General features: G+C 43.2%; 10 non-coding genes and 6 pseudogenes across 10 annotated transcripts; all 16 read left to right on the top strand.

Moving 5' to 3' along the window:
• Nucleotides 1-964: 964 nt before the first annotated feature.
• On the top strand, nt 965-1,105 carry LOC149931264 (U2 spliceosomal RNA; annotated as a pseudogene).
• A 1,445-nt stretch (nt 1,106-2,550) lies between these two features.
• LOC149931263 (U2 spliceosomal RNA) lies at nt 2,551-2,736 on the top strand. The gene has a single exon (XR_016476482.1). It is a non-coding gene; the product is annotated as a U2 spliceosomal RNA (small nuclear RNA).
• A 1,284-nt stretch (nt 2,737-4,020) lies between these two features.
• Nucleotides 4,021-4,208, top strand: LOC149931262 (U2 spliceosomal RNA). The gene has a single exon (XR_016476473.1). It is a non-coding gene; the product is annotated as a U2 spliceosomal RNA (small nuclear RNA).
• Nucleotides 4,209-5,269: 1,061 nt separating this feature from the next.
• LOC149931261 (U2 spliceosomal RNA) lies at nt 5,270-5,461 on the top strand. The gene has a single exon (XR_016476192.1). It is a non-coding gene; the product is annotated as a U2 spliceosomal RNA (small nuclear RNA).
• A 1,065-nt stretch (nt 5,462-6,526) lies between these two features.
• On the top strand, nt 6,527-6,702 carry LOC149931260 (U2 spliceosomal RNA; annotated as a pseudogene).
• Nucleotides 6,703-8,244: 1,542 nt separating this feature from the next.
• On the top strand, nt 8,245-8,437 carry LOC149931259 (U2 spliceosomal RNA). The gene has a single exon (XR_016476469.1). It is a non-coding gene; the product is annotated as a U2 spliceosomal RNA (small nuclear RNA).
• A 1,069-nt stretch (nt 8,438-9,506) lies between these two features.
• On the top strand, nt 9,507-9,698 carry LOC149931258 (U2 spliceosomal RNA). The gene has a single exon (XR_016476190.1). It is a non-coding gene; the product is annotated as a U2 spliceosomal RNA (small nuclear RNA).
• Nucleotides 9,699-12,746: 3,048 nt separating this feature from the next.
• LOC149931257 (U2 spliceosomal RNA) lies at nt 12,747-12,925 on the top strand (annotated as a pseudogene).
• Nucleotides 12,926-13,988: 1,063 nt separating this feature from the next.
• On the top strand, nt 13,989-14,180 carry LOC149931256 (U2 spliceosomal RNA). Its single transcript, XR_016476189.1, has one exon. It is a non-coding gene; the product is annotated as a U2 spliceosomal RNA (small nuclear RNA).
• Nucleotides 14,181-15,245: 1,065 nt separating this feature from the next.
• On the top strand, nt 15,246-15,437 carry LOC149931255 (U2 spliceosomal RNA). Its single transcript, XR_016476188.1, has one exon. It is a non-coding gene; the product is annotated as a U2 spliceosomal RNA (small nuclear RNA).
• A 1,065-nt stretch (nt 15,438-16,502) lies between these two features.
• On the top strand, nt 16,503-16,694 carry LOC149931254 (U2 spliceosomal RNA). Its single transcript, XR_016476187.1, has one exon. It is a non-coding gene; the product is annotated as a U2 spliceosomal RNA (small nuclear RNA).
• A 1,061-nt stretch (nt 16,695-17,755) lies between these two features.
• LOC149931253 (U2 spliceosomal RNA) lies at nt 17,756-17,947 on the top strand. Its single transcript, XR_016476186.1, has one exon. It is a non-coding gene; the product is annotated as a U2 spliceosomal RNA (small nuclear RNA).
• Nucleotides 17,948-19,010: 1,063 nt separating this feature from the next.
• Nucleotides 19,011-19,154, top strand: LOC149931252 (U2 spliceosomal RNA; annotated as a pseudogene).
• A 1,528-nt stretch (nt 19,155-20,682) lies between these two features.
• LOC149931251 (U2 spliceosomal RNA) lies at nt 20,683-20,868 on the top strand. The gene has a single exon (XR_016476450.1). It is a non-coding gene; the product is annotated as a U2 spliceosomal RNA (small nuclear RNA).
• A 1,063-nt stretch (nt 20,869-21,931) lies between these two features.
• Nucleotides 21,932-22,069, top strand: LOC149931250 (U2 spliceosomal RNA; annotated as a pseudogene).
• Nucleotides 22,070-23,798: 1,729 nt separating this feature from the next.
• LOC149931249 (U2 spliceosomal RNA) lies at nt 23,799-23,974 on the top strand (annotated as a pseudogene).
• Nucleotides 23,975-24,469: the final 495 nt, after the last annotated feature.

Below are 24,469 nucleotides of genomic sequence, written 5' to 3'. Positions count from 1 at the left end.
ATTTTGAAGATTCGGACGGATTTGTTTTGTAATTTTTTACCTTAACTGTCGTACGTTACCAACGGTATGTTTTTTTTAAGTCACTTTCGTTACTAACAGGAGACATGATTAGGAGTTCACAGCCGGCCGCTTTTCGACATTCGCATTGGCAACACGTCTTCCCCTTTAAAAAAATTAACCCCTCCCAAACCATGGTAACTCCGTTCTCGAAACGGACACCATATAAGTTATTTACATCGAGTTACCTAGCGAGGATTGCGGTACTATCGCTGTAGAAATAGGGGACTGTTAAAAGCGGGATGGTTTGGAAAAAACGAGTTTTTGTGTTGCTGATGCCGGGGCGCGTACTACGCGGCAACCACGGTCAATTCGTAGTGCCATATCTCATGACACTTCTCTACAGCTGTTCTGGTAAGCGTGCAGGAGGAAACTCCGTATGATCAAGATCTTACTTTTTCTAATTATCGATTAAGCACGGTTCCATGTTGCCACTTATTTAAAAAAAGACCCAGAGAAAACCGAAGATAAATTATCGCCTTGGCGAACTAGTTAGAAACAGCGTAAAAGAAAATATTTAAAAATAAACAAATTTTATTAGAAAGACTCAAATACCCCGTTAATGAAAAAAAAGAGGGTGAGAGGAAGAGATCAGCCACCGGCACGCCGTGTTCCCTGGTGGTCTCCCTCCCTCCCAAGAAATGACCCCACTCGACGCGGCTTACCGTCGTTGATGGGTCGAGAACCAATGTATTCTGCGTGATATTACCGTTGACGGCTGAAAACGCTCGATGGCCGTCGATCTTTTTGTTTGAAATCAAGAAGTTACCTTCTTTGGTCAGACGTGATGGTTATACACGCTGTCATCTCCAACCACGAGCAATCTGCTTAAACATAATTATGAAATTTGTGAATGCTCAATCTCACTCTTTTTCTTTTTCAACCACCAAAGCCCCCTTTGCCGGTTATCGCTTCTCGGCCTTTTGGCTAAGATCAAAGTGTAGTATCTGTTTTCAATAGAGCTATACCGAGATCTTAGTCGGGGGGCGAGAAGTGTTTTTACGCCTTTAAGGCGAGTTTTCCTGCTTGCTGCATGTTCCGATCCTGTGCCTCGCCTAGTTGCTGTTGCCTTGCTGCTGTTCCTGAAACAAAAAACCTACCTGGTACTCACCTGACGCTCCTGCTGAGTTCCTCCACTGACGCTGCTCCTGCTTGGGGCTTCTACCAACCGACGAAATTCTCCTAGCCTTCATGGCTACGGAGGAAAAGAAGAGAACTGCACGTTTGGAAGTCGATGCTGACTTTCTAGATGTTGCTCGAACCATCTACGACCACCTAGGACCGAAGAGTATCGACACACTTCAACCTATGGGTAAGGGAATATACCTGATAACATTCACGACCCTGGCCTTCCTTCAAGAAGCTCTTTTATGCAACGACCTGAAAACAAATAATAAAACCTGGAAACTCACCTGTATGGAAGACGACGGTATTTGGATAACGATAAAGAACTTACCAAAATGGATCCAGTGGGATTCCGTAATAAGTACTCTCCGGCAACATGGTAATATTAAAACTTATCATTTCGATGAATATCAACAACTTAAAGGCGTCAAAAATGGCGATCGCTCTGTTAAAATAATAATGACTAAACCTATCCCCAATGTTATGTTTTTCGGGCGAAGCCGCGCCTTAGTTTTTTACAGAGGCGTAGTAAAAAAATGCTTCTACTGCGACGAAGAAGGCCACTCAGTTTCAGCGTGTGAAAAAAAGAAGACAGTTTTAGAAGATAGACGCCCGGTCATCCTTGAAGGCCAGGGTCCACCTTCAATCCCTGAACCCAAGATCGTCCAAGCAATGGACGCCACAGAAGACCTAACCATACTACCACAACTACAGGAAAATCAAGAACACCAATCAAGCAAATCACAATTACTTACCACTTTCGACGACTCAAAAAGCTCTGAAGAGAGCTGGACCCTGACATCACCAGAACCTGCCAAGAAGAACCCAGAACCTCCAGTCAAAACCAGCCAATACGCCGACGCCTTGAAAACACCACCACAGCCCAATGAACCTGAAAATAACCCCGAATCAACGAGCAACGAGCCAGAACAATCCGAATCCAACAACAGCAACGACGAGACTACTTCAGCCACCGGGCCCAGGTGGGATCCCAATACCTGGAAGCCAGGAGTCAAACCAGACCTTACAAAACTAACACACGCCGAACTACAGATCCTCTACAGCCGCCTCGACAGAGAACCTCCCTCAGGAATCAGAACCATTGATTGCTCCATCGACGACCTCCAATTCCAAGTCACCGACCTTCTTCAAAACTACTCTAAACGCAGACACAGCATCTCTCCAAAAAAGAAAGCGAAAAAAGGAAAACCAACTTGTTAAAATTTATTATTTTTTAAATTTTAAACTTAACCATGGCTTTTATTCTATGCACTAATCGTATTTTAAACTTTTAATGAATACAATTAATGACCTGCTGTAATTTAAAATAATTTAAAAGGCAGGAAAAAAAAACATGACAAGGGTACTGTAACTCAAGTTTTTTAATAAACAAATTCAGTATCTGTTCTTATCAGCTTAATATCTGATACGGGTCCCATCGGGGCCCAAGATATTAAACTTATTTTTGGACGGCGGCGGAGAGGTCGGAGCTTGCTCCACCTCCGCCACGGGTTGGCCTGGTATTGCAGTTCTTCCAGGATCGGCCCACCTCGCTCAATGAATCTAAAATCAAACACCATATATATATATATATATATATATATATATATTCCTGACGTCATAAGAGGGAAAGTCGTCATTGGCTAGTAGATCATTTTGAAGATTCGGACGGATTTGTTTTGTAATTTTTTACCTTAACTGTCGTACGTTACCAACGGTATGTTTTTTTTAAGTCACTTTCGTTACTAACAGGAGACATGATTAGGAGTTCACAGCCGGCCGCTTTTCGACATTCGCATTGGCAACACGTCTTCCCCTTTAAAAAAATTAACCCCTCCCAAACCATGGTAACTCCGTTCTCGAAACGGACACCATATAAGTTATTTACATCGAGTTACCTAGCGAGGATTGCGGTACTATCGCTGTAGAAATAGGGGACTGTTAAAAGCGGGATGGTTTGGAAAAAACGAGTTTTTGTGTTGCTGATGCCGGGGCGCGTACTACGCGGCAACCACGGTCAATTCGTAGTGCCATATCTCATGACACTTCTCTACAGCTGTTCTGGTAAGCGTGCAGGAGGAAACTCCGTATGATCAAGATCTTACTTTTTCTAATTATCGATTAAGCACGGTTCCATGTTGCCACTTATTTAAAAAAAGACCCAGAGAAAACCGAAGATAAATTATCGCCTTGGCGAACTAGTTAGAAACAGCGTAAAAGAAAATATTTAAAAATAAACAAATTTTATTAGAAAGACTCAAATACCCCGTTAATGAAAAAAAAGAGGGTGAGAGGAAGAGATCAGCCACCGGCACGCCGTGTTCCCTGGTGGTCTCCCTCCCTCCCAAGAAATGACCCCACTCGACGCGGCTTACCGTCGTTGATGGGTCGAGAACCAATGTATTCTGCGTGATATTACCGTTGACGGCTGAAAACGCTCGATGGCCGTCGATCTTTTTGTTTGAAATCAAGAAGTTACCTTCTTTGGTCAGACGTGATGGTTATACACGCTGTCATCTCCAACCACGAGCAATCTGCTTAAACATAATTATGAAATTTGTGAATGCTCAATCTCACTCTTTTTCTTTTTCAACCACCAAAGCCCCCTTTGCCGGTTATCGCTTCTCGGCCTTTTGGCTTCTACTCACCTGAAAACTAATACGTCACAATTAAACTTACCTGGAATATTAAATGTTAAATTAACCTAGCCTGCATCTCAAACGATAAAATTAAACTACCCGTTTGAACCCCTTTTTTAAATTTCCGTCCAATTAATGTAAATACCTAATTAATGCGAATCAATTTCTGTCCATGATCTATTGAAAGATCTGTATCTGTAAATATTTGTCCTTCATTAATAAACAATTTCAGTATCTGTTCTTATCAGCTTAATATCTGATACGGGTCCCATCGGGGCCCAAGATATTAAACTTATTTTTGGACGGCGGCGGAGAGGTCGGAGCTTGCTCCACCTCCGCCACGGGTTGGCCTGGTATTGCAGTTCTTCCAGGATCGGCCCACCTCGCTCAATGAATCTAAAATCAAACACCATATATATATATATATATATATATATATATTCCTGACGTCATAAGAGGGAAAGTCGTCATTGGCTAGTAGATCATTTTGAAGATTCGGACGGATTTGTTTTGTAATTTTTTACCTTAACTGTCGTACGTTACCAACGGTATGTTTTTTTTAAGTCACTTTCGTTACTAACAGGAGACATGATTAGGAGTTCACAGCCGGCCGCTTTTCGACATTCGCATTGGCAACACGTCTTCCCCTTTAAAAAAATTAACCCCTCCCAAACCATGGTAACTCCGTTCTCGAAACGGACACCATATAAGTTATTTACATCGAGTTACCTAGCGAGGATTGCGGTACTATCGCTGTAGAAATAGGGGACTGTTAAAAGCGGGATGGTTTGGAAAAAACGAGTTTTTGTGTTGCTGATGCCGGGGCGCGTACTACGCGGCAACCACGGTCAATTCGTAGTGCCATATCTCATGACACTTCTCTACAGCTGTTCTGGTAAGCGTGCAGGAGGAAACTCCGTATGATCAAGATCTTACTTTTTCTAATTATCGATTAAGCACGGTTCCATGTTGCCACTTATTTAAAAAAAGACCCAGAGAAAACCGAAGATAAATTATCGCCTTGGCGAACTAGTTAGAAACAGCGTAAAAGAAAATATTTAAAAATAAACAAATTTTATTAGAAAGACTCAAATACCCCGTTAATGAAAAAAAAGAGGGTGAGAGGAAGAGATCAGCCACCGGCACGCCGTGTTCCCTGGTGGTCTCCCTCCCTCCCAAGAAATGACCCCACTCGACGCGGCTTACCGTCGTTGATGGGTCGAGAACCAATGTATTCTGCGTGATATTACCGTTGACGGCTGAAAACGCTCGATGGCCGTCGATCTTTTTGTTTGAAATCAAGAAGTTACCTTCTTTGGTCAGACGTGATGGTTATACACGCTGTCATCTCCAACCACGAGCAATCTGCTTAAACATAATTATGAAATTTGTGAATGCTCAATCTCACTCTTTTTCTTTTTCAACCACCAAAGCCCCCTTTGCCGGTTATCGCTTCTCGGCCTTTTGGCTAAGATCAAAGTGTAGTATCTGTTCTTATCAGCTTAATATCTGATACGGGTCCCATCGGGGCCCAAGATATTAAACTTATTTTTGGACGGCGGCGGAGAGGTCGGAGCTTGCTCCACCTCCGCCACGGGTTGGCCTGGTATTGCAGTTCTTCCAGGATCGGCCCACCTCGCTCAATGAATCTAAAATCAAACACCATATATATATATATATATATATATATATATATATTCCTGACGTCATAAGAGGGAAAGTCGTCATTGGCTAGTAGATCATTTTGAAGATTCGGACGGATTTGTTTGGTAATTTTTTACCTTAACTGTCGTACGTTACCAACGGTATGTTTTTTTTAAGTCACTTTCGTTACTAACAGGAGACATGATTAGGAGTTCACAGCCGGCCGCTTTTCGACATTCGCATTGGCAACACGTCTTCCCCTTTAAAAAAATTAACCCCTCCCAAACCATGGTAACTCCGTTCTCGAAACGGACACCATATAAGTTATTTACATCGAGTTACCTAGCGAGGATTGCGGTACTATCGCTGTAGAAATAGGGGACTGTTAAAAGCGGGATGGTTTGGAAAAAACGAGTTTTTGTGTTGCTGATGCCGGGGCGCGTACTACGCGGCAACCACGGTCAATTCGTAGTGCCATATCTCATGACACTTCTCTACAGCTGTTCTGGTAAGCGTGCAGGAGGAAACTCCGTATGATCAAGATCTTACTTTTTCTAATTATCGATTAAGCACGGTTCCATGTTGCCACTTATTTAAAAAAAGACCCAGAGAAAACCGAAGATAAATTATCGCCTTGGCGAACTAGTTAGAAACAGCGTAAAAGAAAATATTTAAAAATAAACAAATTTTATTAGAAAGACTCAAATACCCCGTTAATGAAAAAAAAGAGGGTGAGAGGAAGAGATCAGCCACCGGCACGCCGTGTTCCCTGGTGGTCTCCCTCCCTCCCAAGAAATGACCCCACTCGACGCGGCTTACCGTCGTTGATGGGTCGAGAACCAATGTATTCTGCGTGATATTACCGTTGACGGCTGAAAACGCTCGATGGCCGTCGATCTTTTTGTTTGAAATCAAGAAGTTACCTTCTTTGGTCAGACGTGATGGTTATACACGCTGTCATCTCCAACCACGAGCAATCTGCTTAAACATAATTATGAAATTTGTGAATGCTCAATCTCACTCTTTTTCTTTTTCAACCACCAAAGCCCCCTTTGCCGGTTATCGCTTCTCGGCCTTTTGGCTAAGATCAAAGTGTAGTATCTGTTTTCAATAGTTCTATACCGAGATCTTAGTCGGGGGGCGAGAAGTGTTTTTACGCCTTTAGGCGAGTTTGCCTGCTCTCTGCCACGCTGAAGCGTCAGAAGTTGCCGTTCCTGCTGCGTGTCCAGTACCAGTTCCAGTTGCTGTTCCTGCCTTCCAGTTACCGTCTGCCTCTCCTCAGCAGTTCCTGAGTTCCGGTCTCCGCTTCGGCGGTCGCCACCAACGTTGCCATGCCTGCCGTGCAGTCGCTGCCGACCAGTTCGCAATCCTCAAAGAAAGCCACTGCTCGTATCAAATTCGATGGTGTCCCTGTGGAAGATTTGGCTCTTGGCCTTTTCGACCACATTGGCCCCAAGTGTATTACGGTCTTCCAAATGATCGGGAAGGCGGAAGTCCAAGTCACGTTCAAAGACTTTATCTGCTACCAGAAAGCGGTAGATACCGGAATAATCATCGGCGAGAAACACCTCAACATCGTGGGCGTTGCCGATCCGGTGACTCAAGTCACAGTAAAAAATGCGCCTAGCTGGTGGGATCTCTCGTTCCTTAAAGCCAATCTTAAAAGCTATTGTGAAGTGATATCCGAGACGTGGGAGACCTTCCAACAAGGCCCTCTGAAGGATGTCCGAAACGGTAACCGCCGTCTTGAAGTCCGAATCAAGAGTCCAATCCCGAACCTGATGACCATCAGTGGACACCGAATCCAACTCGTTTATCAAGGCGTCCAACGCATGTGTTTTTACTGCCGCAAAGACAGTCATCAGGTTCGGGATTGCCCCAAGAAAAAGAACAAGGCTCATCAGACCACTCGGAACGCAAACTTCCAAGACCTGATTCCGCCAGCCAAAGAGTCCGAAAGTATACCCGCAGACGTTGGAGCTGACGCTAACACGGATGCTACTGACAACCAGGAAGTAATGGATGACGGATCAACGGGACCAGTCGACGATGACTGGCACTTAGCGTCAACAGAGTCCTCTCCCAAGACAAACGAAACCTCAGCCAAGGTCAAGCACTACTCCGACGTGGTCAAATCCCCACCACAACAAGCCGTACAACCTATACAGGAATTTTCCGAAGATATCAAGTTTTTTAATCGCGAGTGGAATTTCGATACTCTCTCCTTAGAAGAACTAGAGGATTTCTGTCGTCGGGCCAAGGATTTGAAAGAAGCCCCTCCGGAAATGTTGGCCTGGGTTGATGAGGCACTAGGGAAGGCTCAAGCCAGGCTCCAGTGCCGATTTAAAAGACGACAGAGTACCACCGGTTCCAATGATCCCAAGAGGGGGAAAAAATAGGACGGTGGACATGGTGTAAATAAATTCTTAATTTTACACTTTTAAAGTTTAATTTCGTTTTTATCGAAATCATTTTCGTAGTTGATTTTAAAGATCATTTCTAGTTTTTATTTTTAATCTATATTTATGGCAAAATTTCTGTTTAAATGTAAAAAACCACTTACCTCTGGGTAACTTACCTTGCGATTCACTGTAACCTGAAAAAAAAAAAAAAAAAAAAAAAAATATAATAATAATGTTAAAATTATTTGTCTAAAAGGAAAAAAATAACAATACTCACCTGGATTCAGTTTAAAAAACGTAACTGGCTAACTGATTATAGTTTTTTTGACAAATACTATGTTCGCGATAATTTAATTTTTAATAACGCGGACATTTGTATATTTTTTGACTATGAATTTCAAATAAACAAATTCAGTATCTGTTCTTATCAGCTTAATATCTGATACGGGTCCCATCGGGGCCCAAGATATTAAACTTATTTTTGGACGGCGGCGGAGAGGTCGGAGCTTGCTCCACCTCCGCCACGGGTTGGCCTGGTATTGCAGTTCTTCCAGGATCGGCCCACCTCGCTCAATGAATCTAAAATCAAACACCATATATATATATATATATATATATATATATATATATATTCCTGACGTCATAAGAGGGAAAGTCGTCATTGGCTAGTAGATCATTTTGAAGATTCGGACGGATTTGTTTTGTAATTTTTTACCTTAACTGTCGTACGTTACCAACGGTATGTTTTTTTTAAGTCACTTTCGTTACTAACAGGAGACATGATTAGGAGTTCACAGCCGGCCGCTTTTCGACATTCGCATTGGCAACACGTCTTCCCCTTTAAAAAAATTAACCCCTCCCAAACCATGGTAACTCCGTTCTCGAAACGGACACCATATAAGTTATTTACATCGAGTTACCTAGCGAGGATTGCGGTACTATCGCTGTAGAAATAGGGGACTGTTAAAAGCGGGATGGTTTGGAAAAAACGAGTTTTTGTGTTGCTGATGCCGGGGCGCGTACTACGCGGCAACCACGGTCAATTCGTAGTGCCATATCTCATGACACTTCTCTACAGCTGTTCTGGTAAGCGTGCAGGAGGAAACTCCGTATGATCAAGATCTTACTTTTTCTAATTATCGATTAAGCACGGTTCCATGTTGCCACTTATTTAAAAAAAGACCCAGAGAAAACCGAAGATAAATTATCGCCTTGGCGAACTAGTTAGAAACAGCGTAAAAGAAAATATTTAAAAATAAACAAATTTTATTAGAAAGACTCAAATACCCCGTTAATGAAAAAAAAGAGGGTGAGAGGAAGAGATCAGCCACCGGCACGCCGTGTTCCCTGGTGGTCTCCCTCCCTCCCAAGAAATGACCCCACTCGACGCGGCTTACCGTCGTTGATGGGTCGAGAACCAATGTATTCTGCGTGATATTACCGTTGACGGCTGAAAACGCTCGATGGCCGTCGATCTTTTTGTTTGAAATCAAGAAGTTACCTTCTTTGGTCAGACGTGATGGTTATACACGCTGTCATCTCCAACCACGAGCAATCTGCTTAAACATAATTATGAAATTTGTGAATGCTCAATCTCACTCTTTTTCTTTTTCAACCACCAAAGCCCCCTTTGCCGGTTATCGCTTCTCGGCCTTTTGGCTAAGATCAAAGTGTAGTATCTGTTCTTATCAGCTTAATATCTGATACGGGTCCCATCGGGGCCCAAGATATTAAACTTATTTTTGGACGGCGGCGGAGAGGTCGGAGCTTGCTCCACCTCCGCCACGGGTTGGCCTGGTATTGCAGTTCTTCCAGGATCGGCCCACCTCGCTCAATGAATCTAAAATCAAACACCATATATATATATATATATATATATATATATATTCCTGACGTCATAAGAGGGAAAGTCGTCATTGGCTAGTAGATCATTTTGAAGATTCGGACGGATTTGTTTTGTAATTTTTTACCTTAACTGTCGTACGTTACCAACGGTATGTTTTTTTTAAGTCACTTTCGTTACTAACAGGAGACATGATTAGGAGTTCACAGCCGGCCGCTTTTCGACATTCGCATTGGCAACACGTCTTCCCCTTTAAAAAAATTAACCCCTCCCAAACCATGGTAACTCCGTTCTCGAAACGGACACCATATAAGTTATTTACATCGAGTTACCTAGCGAGGATTGCGGTACTATCGCTGTAGAAATAGGGGACTGTTAAAAGCGGGATGGTTTGGAAAAAACGAGTTTTTGTGTTGCTGATGCCGGGGCGCGTACTACGCGGCAACCACGGTCAATTCGTAGTGCCATATCTCATGACACTTCTCTACAGCTGTTCTGGTAAGCGTGCAGGAGGAAACTCCGTATGATCAAGATCTTACTTTTTCTAATTATCGATTAAGCACGGTTCCATGTTGCCACTTATTTAAAAAAAGACCCAGAGAAAACCGAAGATAAATTATCGCCTTGGCGAACTAGTTAGAAACAGCGTAAAAGAAAATATTTAAAAATAAACAAATTTTATTAGAAAGACTCAAATACCCCGTTAATGAAAAAAAAGAGGGTGAGAGGAAGAGATCAGCCACCGGCACGCCGTGTTCCCTGGTGGTCTCCCTCCCTCCCAAGAAATGACCCCACTCGACGCGGCTTACCGTCGTTGATGGGTCGAGAACCAATGTATTCTGCGTGATATTACCGTTGACGGCTGAAAACGCTCGATGGCCGTCGATCTTTTTGTTTGAAATCAAGAAGTTACCTTCTTTGGTCAGACGTGATGGTTATACACGCTGTCATCTCCAACCACGAGCAATCTGCTTAAACATAATTATGAAATTTGTGAATGCTCAATCTCACTCTTTTTCTTTTTCAACCACCAAAGCCCCCTTTGCCGGTTATCGCTTCTCGGCCTTTTGGCTAAGATCAAAGTGGCCTTTTGGCTAAGATCAAAGTGTAGTATCTGTTTTCAATAGTGCTATACCGAGATCTTAGTCGGGGGGCGAGAAGTGTTTTTACGCCATTAGGCGAGTTTGCCTGCTCTCCGCTCCGCTGAATCGTCAGTCGCTGCCGTTCCTGTCTCCAGTCCAGTTCCAGTTCCGGCTGTTGTTCCTGTTTTCCTGTTGCCGCTTGCTACAAACCAACAGTACTGAGTTCCGGTCTCCGCTTCGGCGGTCACCATCAACGTAGCCATGCCTGCCGTGCAGTCCCTGCCAGCAGCATCGCAGTCCTCTTCTATGTCCTCAAAGAAAGCCACCGCACGTATAAAATTCGACGGTGTCGCCGTAGAAGATTTGGCTCTTGGCCTTTTCGACCACATTGGCCCCAAGAGTATCACCGTCTTTCAAATGATCGGGAAGGCGGAAGTCCAAGTGACGTTTAAAGACTTTACCTGCTACCAGAAAGCGGTGGGTACCGGTATTATCATCGGGGAGAAACATCTCAGCATAGTTGGAGTTGCTGATCCGGTGACTCAGGTCACTGTAAAAAATGCGCCCAGTTGGTGGGATCTCTCGTTCTTAAAAGCCAACCTAAAAGGCTATTGTGAAGTTCTCTCCGAGACGTGGGAGACCTTCCAGCAAGGCCCTCTGAAGGACGTCCGAAACGGTAACCGCCGTCTTGAAGTCAGAATCAAGAGTCCAATCCCGAACCTGATGACCATCAGTGGACACCGAATCCAACTAGTTTATCAAGGCGTCCAACGCATGTGTTTTTATTGTCGCAAGGACAGTCATCAGGTTCGGGATTGCCCGAAAAAGAAAAACAAGGCTCGACCATCTCCAGATACCGCCACTTACCAGAACCCGGACTCTAACGAACCAGAGAACGTTAGGAGCGGAACGCCGATTCCAGTCGAGGATGTTGCAGACGCCGGCACCCACGACGAAATGATGGATGAAACCTCACCATCACGAAAAGAGAAAGGACTAACCCTCCCACATAGAGACTTCCATGGTTCGAAAGAGAGTTGGTCACTTACAACGCCGGAGCCATCTCCAGAGAAACCTGAGTCCTCCACCGTAGTCCTAGGATACGCCGGTGCTGTGAAGTCACCCCAGAAGGAAGCCCAGTGCACACAAGAACCTGTTCTAAAGAAACCTGAGGAAGTACCAATTAACGAACGTCATTGGAACTTCGGGACCCTATCGAAAGACGAACTAGAGGATTTCTGTCGTAAAGTCAGCGAATTAAATAACACGGAACCTAAGGTCCTGGCGTGGTGCGAAAAAGCATTGGGAAAGGCAAAAAATCAACTTCTCCTGCGTTCCAAACGACGGCATAGTCCTCCTAGTGAAAAAGATCCCAAGAAAGGGAAAAAATAAGTCTTACGCTAATTGTGTAATTATGTTTTTAATTATATCTTTTTCGTAATTGACTCTTAAACTGAAAAGTCGGTTTTATCAAATCATTTATTGTGATTAGATTTTAATGATTTAAATTTTAGTTTTATTTTTAAATGTTTACAATAATATAGCTTAAATGTTACATACGTACCTCGAAATAACTCTGAAAAAAAAAAAAAGATAAAATTAATTATGGTTAAATTTTTTAGTTTTAAAAACTAAACCATTTCTTTAAGTTTAAAAAGTTGAAAAAATAAGAAAAAAAATATATATGTTTTCTTAAATGTAATACTCACCTTCGTACGTGACTCGGAACCAGATTACCCTGAAAAGAAAATGTTAAAGTTAAAAATGTTGAACAGTATGCCTAAAAAAACCAAAAAGAAAAATACTTACCTTGACCAAGATTTACCTAGTACCCATAGAACTAGTTATTTTTTTTTTGACATATCGATCGAACTCCATGAAATTGTTAAATTGTTTAAAACAATGTTCGCGCTAAATTAAATGCTTAATAACGCGGACATTTGTAAATATGACCAGAATTTTTAATAAACAAATTCAGTATCTGTTCTTATCAGCTTAATATCTGATACGGGTCCCATCGGGGCCCAAGATATTAAACTTATTTTTGGACGGCGGCGGAGAGGTCGGAGCTTGCTCCACCTCCGCCACGGGTTGGCCTGGTATTGCAGTTCTTCCAGGATCGGCCCACCTCGCTCAATGAATCTAAAATCAAACACCATATATATATATATATATATATATATATATATTCCTGACGTCATAAGAGGGAAAGTCGTCATTGGCTAGTAGATCATTTTGAAGATTCGGACGGATTTGTTTTGTAATTTTTTACCTTAACTGTCGTACGTTACCAACGGTATGTTTTTTTTAAGTCACTTTCGTTACTAACAGGAGACATGATTAGGAGTTCACAGCCGGCCGCTTTTCGACATTCGCATTGGCAACACGTCTTCCCCTTTAAAAAAATTAACCCCTCCCAAACCATGGTAACTCCGTTCTCGAAACGGACACCATATAAGTTATTTACATCGAGTTACCTAGCGAGGATTGCGGTACTATCGCTGTAGAAATAGGGGACTGTTAAAAGCGGGATGGTTTGGAAAAAACGAGTTTTTGTGTTGCTGATGCCGGGGCGCGTACTACGCGGCAACCACGGTCAATTCGTAGTGCCATATCTCATGACACTTCTCTACAGCTGTTCTGGTAAGCGTGCAGGAGGAAACTCCGTATGATCAAGATCTTACTTTTTCTAATTATCGATTAAGCACGGTTCCATGTTGCCACTTATTTAAAAAAAGACCCAGAGAAAACCGAAGATAAATTATCGCCTTGGCGAACTAGTTAGAAACAGCGTAAAAGAAAATATTTAAAAATAAACAAATTTTATTAGAAAGACTCAAATACCCCGTTAATGAAAAAAAAGAGGGTGAGAGGAAGAGATCAGCCACCGGCACGCCGTGTTCCCTGGTGGTCTCCCTCCCTCCCAAGAAATGACCCCACTCGACGCGGCTTACCGTCGTTGATGGGTCGAGAACCAATGTATTCTGCGTGATATTACCGTTGACGGCTGAAAACGCTCGATGGCCGTCGATCTTTTTGTTTGAAATCAAGAAGTTACCTTCTTTGGTCAGACGTGATGGTTATACACGCTGTCATCTCCAACCACGAGCAATCTGCTTAAACATAATTATGAAATTTGTGAATGCTCAATCTCACTCTTTTTCTTTTTCAACCACCAAAGCCCCCTTTGCCGGTTATCGCTTCTCGGCCTTTTGGCTAAGATCAAAGTGTAGTATCTGTTCTTATCAGCTTAATATCTGATACGGGTCCCATCGGGGCCCAAGATATTAAACTTATTTTTGGACGGCGGCGGAGAGGTCGGAGCTTGCTCCACCTCCGCCACGGGTTGGCCTGGTATTGCAGTTCTTCCAGGATCGGCCCACCTCGCTCAATGAATCTAAAATCAAACACCATATATATATATATATATATATATATATATATATTCCTGACGTCATAAGAGGGAAAGTCGTCATTGGCTAGTAGATCATTTTGAAGATTCGGACGGATTTGTTTTGTAATTTTTTACCTTAACTGTCGTACGTTACCAACGGTATGTTTTTTTTAAGTCACTTTCGTTACTAACAGGAGACATGATTAGGAGTTCACAGCCGGCCGCTTTTCGACATTCGCATTGGCAACACGTCTTCCCCTTTAAAAAAATTAACCCCTCCCAAACCATGGTAACTCCGTTCTCGAAACGGACACCATATAAGTTATTTACATCGAGTTACCTAGCGAGGATTGCGGTACTATCGCTGTAGAAATAGGGGACTGTTAAAAGCGGGATGGTTTGGAAAAAACGAGTTTTTGTGTTGCTGATGCCGGGGCGCGTACTACGCGGCAACCACGGTCAATTCGTAGTGCCATATCTCATGACACTTCTCTACAGCTGTTCTGGTAAGCGTGCAGGAGGAAACTCCGTATGATCAAGATCTTACTTTTTCTAATTATCGATTAAGCACGGTTCCATGTTGCCACTTATTTAAAAAAAGACCCAGAGAAAACCGAAGATAAATTATCGCCTTGGCGAACTAGTTAGAAACAGCGTAAAAGAAAATATTTAAAAATAAACAAATTTTATTAGAAAGACTCAAATACCCCGTTAATGAAAAAAAAGAGGGTGAGAGGAAGAGATCAGCCACCGGCACGCCGTGTTCCCTGGTGGTCTCCCTCCCTCCCAAGAAATGACCCCACTCGACGCGGCTTACCGTCGTTGATGGGTCGAGAACCAATGTATTCTGCGTGATATTACCGTTGACGGCTGAAAACGCTCGATGGCCGTCGATCTTTTTGTTTGAAATCAAGAAGTTACCTTCTTTGGTCAGACGTGATGGTTATACACGCTGTCATCTCCAACCACGAGCAATCTGCTTAAACATAATTATGAAATTTGTGAATGCTCAATCTCACTCTTTTTCTTTTTCAACCACCAAAGCCCCCTTTGCCGGTTATCGCTTCTCGGCCTTTTGGCTAAGATCAAAGTGTAGTATCTGTTCTTATCAGCTTAATATCTGATACGGGTCCCATCGGGGCCCAAGATATTAAACTTATTTTTGGACGGCGGCGGAGAGGTCGGAGCTTGCTCCACCTCCGCCACGGGTTGGCCTGGTATTGCAGTTCTTCCAGGATCGGCCCACCTCGCTCAATGAATCTAAAATCAAACACCATATATATATATATATATATATATATATATATATTCCTGACGTCATAAGAGGGAAAGTCGTCATTGGCTAGTAGATCATTTTGAAGATTCGGACGGATTTGTTTTGTAATTTTTTACCTTAACTGTCGTACGTTACCAACGGTATGTTTTTTTTAAGTCACTTTCGTTACTAACAGGAGACATGATTAGGAGTTCACAGCCGGCCGCTTTTCGACATTCGCATTGGCAACACGTCTTCCCCTTTAAAAAAATTAACCCCTCCCAAACCATGGTAACTCCGTTCTCGAAACGGACACCATATAAGTTATTTACATCGAGTTACCTAGCGAGGATTGCGGTACTATCGCTGTAGAAATAGGGGACTGTTAAAAGCGGGATGGTTTGGAAAAAACGAGTTTTTGTGTTGCTGATGCCGGGGCGCGTACTACGCGGCAACCACGGTCAATTCGTAGTGCCATATCTCATGACACTTCTCTACAGCTGTTCTGGTAAGCGTGCAGGAGGAAACTCCGTATGATCAAGATCTTACTTTTTCTAATTATCGATTAAGCACGGTTCCATGTTGCCACTTATTTAAAAAAAGACCCAGAGAAAACCGAAGATAAATTATCGCCTTGGCGAACTAGTTAGAAACAGCGTAAAAGAAAATATTTAAAAATAAACAAATTTTATTAGAAAGACTCAAATACCCCGTTAATGAAAAAAAAGAGGGTGAGAGGAAGAGATCAGCCACCGGCACGCCGTGTTCCCTGGTGGTCTCCCTCCCTCCCAAGAAATGACCCCACTCGACGCGGCTTACCGTCGTTGATGGGTCGAGAACCAATGTATTCTGCGTGATATTACCGTTGACGGCTGAAAACGCTCGATGGCCGTCGATCTTTTTGTTTGAAATCAAGAAGTTACCTTCTTTGGTCAGACGTGATGGTTATACACGCTGTCATCTCCAACCACGAGCAATCTGCTTAAACATAATTATGAAATTTGTGAATGCTCAATCTCACTCTTTTTCATTTTCAACCACCAAAGCCCCCTTTGCCGGTTATCGCTTCTCGGCCTTTTGGCTAAGATCAAAGTGTAGTATCTGTTCTTATCAGCTTAATATCTGATACGGGTCCCATCGGGGCCCAAGATATTAAACTTATTTTTGGACGGCGGCGGAGAGGTCGGAGCTTGCTCCACCTCCGCCACGGGTTGGCCTGGTATTGCAGTTCTTCCAGGATCGGCCCACCTCGCTCAATGAATCTAAAATCAAACACCATATATATATATATATATATATATATATATTCCTGACGTCATAAGAGGGAAAGTCGTCATTGGCTAGTAGATCATTTTGAAGATTCGGACGGATTTGTTTTGTAATTTTTTACCTTAACTGTCGTACGTTACCAACGGTATGTTTTTTTTAAGTCACTTTCGTTACTAACAGGAGACATGATTAGGAGTTCACAGCCGGCCGCTTTTCGACATTCGCATTGGCAACACGTCTTCCCCTTTAAAAAAATTAACCCCTCCCAAACCATGGTAACTCCGTTCTCGAAACGGACACCATATAAGTTATTTACATCGAGTTACCTAGCGAGGATTGCGGTACTATCGCTGTAGAAATAGGGGACTGTTAAAAGCGGGATGGTTTGGAAAAAACGAGTTTTTGTGTTGCTGATGCCGGGGCGCGTACTACGCGGCAACCACGGTCAATTCGTAGTGCCATATCTCATGACACTTCTCTACAGCTGTTCTGGTAAGCGTGCAGGAGGAAACTCCGTATGATCAAGATCTTACTTTTTCTAATTATCGATTAAGCACGGTTCCATGTTGCCACTTATTTAAAAAAAGACCCAGAGAAAACCGAAGATAAATTATCGCCTTGGCGAACTAGTTAGAAACAGCGTAAAAGAAAATATTTAAAAATAAACAAATTTTATTAGAAAGACTCAAATACCCCGTTAATGAAAAAAAAGAGGGTGAGAGGAAGAGATCAGCCACCGGCACGCCGTGTTCCCTGGTGGTCTCCCTCCCTCCCAAGAAATGACCCCACTCGACGCGGCTTACCGTCGTTGATGGGTCGAGAACCAATGTATTCTGCGTGATATTACCGTTGACGGCTGAAAACGCTCGATGGCCGTCGATCTTTTTGTTTGAAATCAAGAAGTTACCTTCTTTGGTCAGACGTGATGGTTATACACGCTGTCATCTCCAACCACGAGCAATCTGCTTAAACATAATTATGAAATTTGTGAATGCTCAATCTCACTCTTTTTCTTTTTCAACCACCAAAGCCCCCTTTGCCGGTTATCGCTTCTCGGCCTTTTGGCTAAGATCAAAGTGTAGTATCTGTTCTTATCAGCTTAATATCTGATACGGGTCCCATCGGGGCCCAAGATATTAAACTTATTTTTGGACGGCGGCGGAGAGGTCGGAGCTTGCTCCACCTCCGCCACGGGTTGGCCTGGTATTGCAGTTCTTCCAGGATCGGCCCACCTCGCTCAATGAATCTAAAATCAAACACCATATATATATATATATATATATATATATATATTCCTGACGTCATAAGAGGGAAAGTCGTCATTGGCTAGTAGATCATTTTGAAGATTCGGACGGATTTGTTTTGTAATTTTTTACCTTAACTGTCGTACGTTACCAACGGTATGTTTTTTTTAAGTCACTTTCGTTACTAACAGGAGACATGATTAGGAGTTCACAGCCGGCCGCTTTTCGACATTCGCATTGGCAACACGTCTTCCCCTTTAAAAAAATTAACCCCTCCCAAACCATGGTAACTCCGTTCTCGAAACGGACACCATATAAGTTATTTACATCGAGTTACCTAGCGAGGATTGCGGTACTATCGCTGTAGAAATAGGGGACTGTTAAAAGCGGGATGGTTTGGAAAAAACGAGTTTTTGTGTTGCTGATGCCGGGGCGCGTACTACGCGGCAACCACGGTCAATTCGTAGTGCCATATCTCATGACACTTCTCTACAGCTGTTCTGGTAAGCGTGCAGGAGGAAACTCCGTATGATCAAGATCTTACTTTTTCTAATTATCGATTAAGCACGGTTCCATGTTGCCACTTATTTAAAAAAAGACCCAGAGAAAACCGAAGATAAATTATCGCCTTGGCGAACTAGTTAGAAACAGCGTAAAAGAAAATATTTAAAAATAAACAAATTTTATTAGAAAGACTCAAATACCCCGTTAATGAAAAAAAAGAGGGTGAGAGGAAGAGATCAGCCACCGGCACGCCGTGTTCCCTGGTGGTCTCCCTCCCTCCCAAGAAATGACCCCACTCGACGCGGCTTACCGTCGTTGATGGGTCGAGAACCAATGTATTCTGCGTGATATTACCGTTGACGGCTGAAAACGCTCGATGGCCGTCGATCTTTTTGTTTGAAATCAAGAAGTTACCTTCTTTGGTCAGACGTGATGGTTATACACGCTGTCATCTCCAACCACGAGCAATCTGCTTAAACATAATTATGAAATTTGTGAATGCTCAATCTCACTCTTTTTCTTTTTCAACCACCAAAGCCCCCTTTGCCGGTTATCGCTTCTCGGCCTTTTGGCTAAGATCAAAGTGTAGTATCTGTTCCCAGCTATTTCGCTGAAATCTTGGCCGAAAGGCCGTTAAGCGACGTATACGCTTCTCAGCCTGTTCCTGCGATGCTGACTTACCTGCCGGTATCCTGAAGTTGCTGTTCCTGTTCCTGCTCCTGCTGCTGCCGCTGCTGTGTCCGGTTCCGTTGCTGTTCCTGATTCCGCTGCCGATCCTGGTCCTGGTCCTGCTGACACTTACCTGTCGCTGCTGTTCCTGGTCTCCACGCTGTATCCTGACTTGGCCGATTCCTGCCATTTTCACTTGACGCTGTTCCTTCCTGGGACTTGACTTCACCCGACGACCCCTCTAAAGCCATCATGGCTGCAGAGGTGAAGAAGCGGACCGCTCGACTGGACGTCGATGCTGGCTACTTCGAAATCGCTCAGACCTTCCTCGGAAAGCTCGGATCCGATTCAATCGAAATGCTTCAACCTGTTGGTAAAGAATCTTACTTACTTACCTTCACAACCCTGGCCTTCCTGAAACAAGCAGTCTCCTACGGAGAATTAACGATCAACAATAAGACCTGTAAAGTCACCAGCGTCGAGGATGACGGCGTCTGGTTGACAATCAAGAATCTGCAACCATGGATACAATGGGATGCCATATTGACAAACTTACGACAGTATGGCGAAATTAAGGCCCATCGCCTAGATGAATATAAAGAACTCAAAGGGATCAAAAATGGAGATAGAGCGGTAAAAATCAGAATTAATAAAACTATACCTAATGTTCTTTATTTTGGCCGTAGTCGAGCCCTGGTTTACTACCCAGGTGTTTCAAAAAAGTGCTTCTTTTGTGATCAGGAGGGGCACATTGCCTCTGCCTGCGACGCAAAAAAGAATAACCAGACGACCGAGAAGACAAAACCCCGAACCAACGACGACTTACCCAAAGATCCTGACATAACCAGAAACTCCACACCTATACTCACCAACGCCACCACTCGAGACGATAACCTGAAAGTAAACCAAGAAAATCAAACAAGTAACTTACCTATACTTACCGCTGCCGACGAATCAAAAAGCTCTGAAGAGAGCTGGACGATGACGTCACCCGAACCATCCAAGAAGAACCCAGATCCTCCAGTCCAAACAAGCCAATACGCCGACGCCTTGAAATCTCCACCACAACCAGATGAACCTGAAAATAAACCCGAAACAACAAGCAACGACCCTGAACAATCCGAATCCGAATCCGACAGCAGCAACGACGAGACCACTACAGCCACCGGTCCCAGGTGGGATCCAAATACCTGGGAACTGGGGGATAAACAAGATTTTAAGAAACTCACCAAACAAGAACTCCAAATACTGTTAGAACGCATTAAACGAGAACCTCCAAGCCGCACCCCATACATCACCTGGCAAATAGACTATATAAAAAACGACATCACATCCATCCTCCAAAATTATCCTAAACGCCGTAACAGCACGACTCCAATAAAAAAAGTGAAAAAAGGGAAATCTTAAAATTAAAATTTTAAAATTTTATACGTAAACCTCGGTTTTAATTTTGTGAAATTATTAGTTTTCTACCTTTTATTTTTTGTGACTAATTATTGACCTGTTTTAATTTAAACTAACTTAAAAAACAGGAATATATGACAAGGGTACTGTACCAAATTTGATTTTTTAATAAACAAATTCAGTATCTGTTCTTATCAGCTTAATATCTGATACGGGTCCCATCGGGGCCCAAGATATTAAACTTATTTTTGGACGGCGGCGGAGAGGTCGGAGCTTGCTCCACCTCCGCCACGGGTTGGCCTGGTATTGCAGTTCTTCCAGGATCGGCCCACCTCGCTCAATGAATCTAAAATCAAACACCATATATATATATATATATATATATATATATATTCCTGACGTCATAAGAGGGAAAGTCGTCATTGGCTAGTAGATCATTTTGAAGATTCGGACGGATTTGTTTTGTAATTTTTTACCTTAACTGTCGTACGTTACCAACGGTATGTTTTTTTTAAGTCACTTTCGTTACTAACAGGAGACATGATTAGGAGTTCACAGCCGGCCGCTTTTCGACATTCGCATTGGCAACACGTCTTCCCCTTTAAAAAAATTAACCCCTCCCAAACCATGGTAACTCCGTTCTCGAAACGGACACCATATAAGTTATTTACATCGAGTTACCTAGCGAGGATTGCGGTACTATCGCTGTAGAAATAGGGGACTGTTAAAAGCGGGATGGTTTGGAAAAAACGAGTTTTTGTGTTGCTGATGCCGGGGCGCGTACTACGCGGCAACCACGGTCAATTCGTAGTGCCATATCTCATGACACTTCTCTACAGCTGTTCTGGTAAGCGTGCAGGAGGAAACTCCGTATGATCAAGATCTTACTTTTTCTAATTATCGATTAAGCACGGTTCCATGTTGCCACTTATTTAAAAAAAGACCCAGAGAAAACCGAAGATAAATTATCGCCTTGGCGAACTAGTTAGAAACAGCGTAAAAGAAAATATTTAAAAATAAACAAATTTTATTAGAAAGACTCAAATACCCCGTTAATGAAAAAAAAGAGGGTGAGAGGAAGAGATCAGCCACCGGCACGCCGTGTTCCCTGGTGGTCTCCCTCCCTCCCAAGAAATGACCCCACTCGACGCGGCTTACCGTCGTTGATGGGTCGAGAACCAATGTATTCTGCGTGATATTACCGTTGACGGCTGAAAACGCTCGATGGCCGTCGATCTTTTTGTTTGAAATCAAGAAGTTACCTTCTTTGGTCAGACGTGATGGTTATACACGCTGTCATCTCCAACCACGAGCAATCTGCTTAAACATAATTATGAAATTTGTGAATGCTCAATCTCACTCTTTTTCTTTTTCAACCACCAAAGCCCCCTTTGCCGGTTATCGCTTCTCGGCCTTTTGGCTAAGATCAAAGTGTAGTATCTGTTTTTCAATAGTGCTATACCGAGATCTTAGTCGGGGGGCGAGAAGTGTTTATACGCCTTTAAGGCGAGTCATACGTACCTGCTCGTCTATCTGCCAAGCTGAGTCGGCATTTTACACCGACCCAGATCCTGTTCCAGTTGAAGTTCCTGTTCCTGCTCCTGCGTTCCAGTCGCTGTTTGGCTCATCCCAGCGGTTCCTGAGTATCCGGTTTCCGCTTCGGCGGTCACCACCATCGTCGCCATGCCTGCCGTGTCGTCTCTGCCGTGCAAGCCACAGTCCGGGCCTTCGTCCTCCAAGAAGGCCACGGCACGAATCAAGTTCGACGGGGTCAATGTAGAAGATTTGGCTGTAGCTCTTTTCGACTGCATTGGCCCCAAGAGCATCACCGTCTTCCAGATGCTGGCTAAATCTGAATGTCAGATTACGTTCAAGGACGCCATCTGTTATCAGAAGGCCGTAGATGCCGGTATAATTGTCGGCGACAAGCATCTAAGCATCATAGGAGTTGCAGACCCGGTGACTCAAATCACCATGAAGGATGCGCCTAGCTGGTGGGATCTACCGTTCCTGCGAGCCGCTCTGAGGAACTACTGCGAAGTGGTTTCGGAAACATGGGAAACCTTCCAGAAAGGCCCGCTTAAAGATGTCCGAAACGGAAATCGCCGCCTTGAAGTCAAGGTCAAGAGCCCAATCCCGAACCTGATGACCATCAGCGGACATCGCATTCAGCTCGTATATCAAGGTGTCCAAAGAATGTGCTTCTACTGTCGTAAAGACAGTCATCAGGTTCGGGATTGTCCTAAGAAGAAAAGAAAGGCGCCACCAGCTCCAGAAAATTCGGTCATCCATGGCCATATTCCGGCCCCCGAAGACGCTGTCAATCTGGGGAACGAAACCACACCACCACCACAGGAAGGGGCAGCTATCACAGACGCTGCCGTCCACGAAGAACAGATGGAAGAATCTGTACCGGAAGCAGGATGTTTCGAGGGGGGTGAAGATGGCTGGAGTCTCTCTTCACCAGGATCTTCCCTCAAACCATCTGATTTGCCGCAAATGTCCAACGGCTACGCAAACGCAGTGAAGACTCCGCCACAGCACACACCTGTTCTAGAGCTCTTTCCCATTTCGAAAAACCCAGCATATGAAGAACCGATCTACGAACGAGATTGGAATTGGTCGACAATGACCGAACAGGAAATAGAGAACTTTTGCCGCCGTGCACGAAGCTTGGTCACAGAGTCACCAGAAATACTTAGATGGCGTGAAGAATCACTGACTGAAGCGCGCCTCACCTTGCAAAGTCGCAGGAAACGACCACAGACTTCCCCATCAGAATCGCACATCAAAAAAGGGAAAAAATAGGCCCTGAATATGATATGTAAATATGTTTTTAATGACTCTTTAAGTTTTATCTTTAGTTTTAATACGCTTTTAACTTTACATTATTTAAAGTTTTGATTTTGTAAATATTAAATGTCTATAGTTTAAAAAAAATGGTATGCTTAAATGTTATACTTACCGTATACTTACCTCGGATCCTGTTTACCCTGTAAAAATGAAAAGAAAATTGTTAAAACTAAAAAAATATACCTAGAATGTGAAATCAAAAAAAAACCACTTACCTTGACCAAAACAAATCAGTGAAAAAGTAACTCTTTTGTATTTTAAAATGTTTCAGTCCCGTTTATACTTGAATAATTGTAAATACTTACCTTTTAACGATAGAGGCGACGTCAGAAATTCTGGAATTTTGTGTGTAAAACAGTGTTCGCGATAATTTAAATTTTTTAATAACGCGGACACTTGTAACCATGACAACGAATTTTAAATAAACAAATTCAGTATCTGTTCTTATCAGCTTAATATCTGATACGGGTCCCATCGGGGCCCAAGATATTAAACTTATTTTTGGACGGCGGCGGAGAGGTCGGAGCTTGCTCCACCTCCGCCACGGGTTGGCCTGGTATTGCAGTTCTTCCAGGATCGGCCCACCTCGCTCAATGAATCTAAAATCAAACACCATATATATATATATATATATATATATATATATATTCCTGACGTCATAAGAGGGAAAGTCGTCATTGGCTAGTAGATCATTTTGAAGATTCGGACGGATTTGTTTTGTAATTTTTTACCTTAACTGTCGTACGTTACCAACGGTATGTTTTTTTTAAGTCACTTTCGTTACTAACAGGAGACATGATTAGGAGTTCACAGCCGGCCGCTTTTCGACATTCGCATTGGCAACACGTCTTCCCCTTTAAAAAAATTAACCCCTCCCAAACCATGGTAACTCCGTTCTCGAAACGGACACCATATAAGTTATTTACATCGAGTTACCTAGCGAGGATTGCGGTACTATCGCTGTAGAAATAGGGGACTGTTAAAAGCGGGATGGTTTGGAAAAAACGAGTTTTTGTGTTGCTGATGCCGGGGCGCGTACTACGCGGCAACCACGGTCAATTCGTAGTGCCATATCTCATGACACT

The sequence above is a fragment of the Leiobunum rupestre genome, chromosome 9 (assembly GCF_980474605.1).
Source record: "Leiobunum rupestre chromosome 9, qqLeiRupe1.1.hap1, whole genome shotgun sequence".
Lineage (NCBI taxonomy): Eukaryota > Metazoa > Arthropoda > Arachnida > Opiliones > Sclerosomatidae > Leiobunum > Leiobunum rupestre.
The sequence above is the reverse complement of the archived record's forward strand: the minus strand, read 5'-3'. Positions and strand labels throughout refer to the sequence as shown.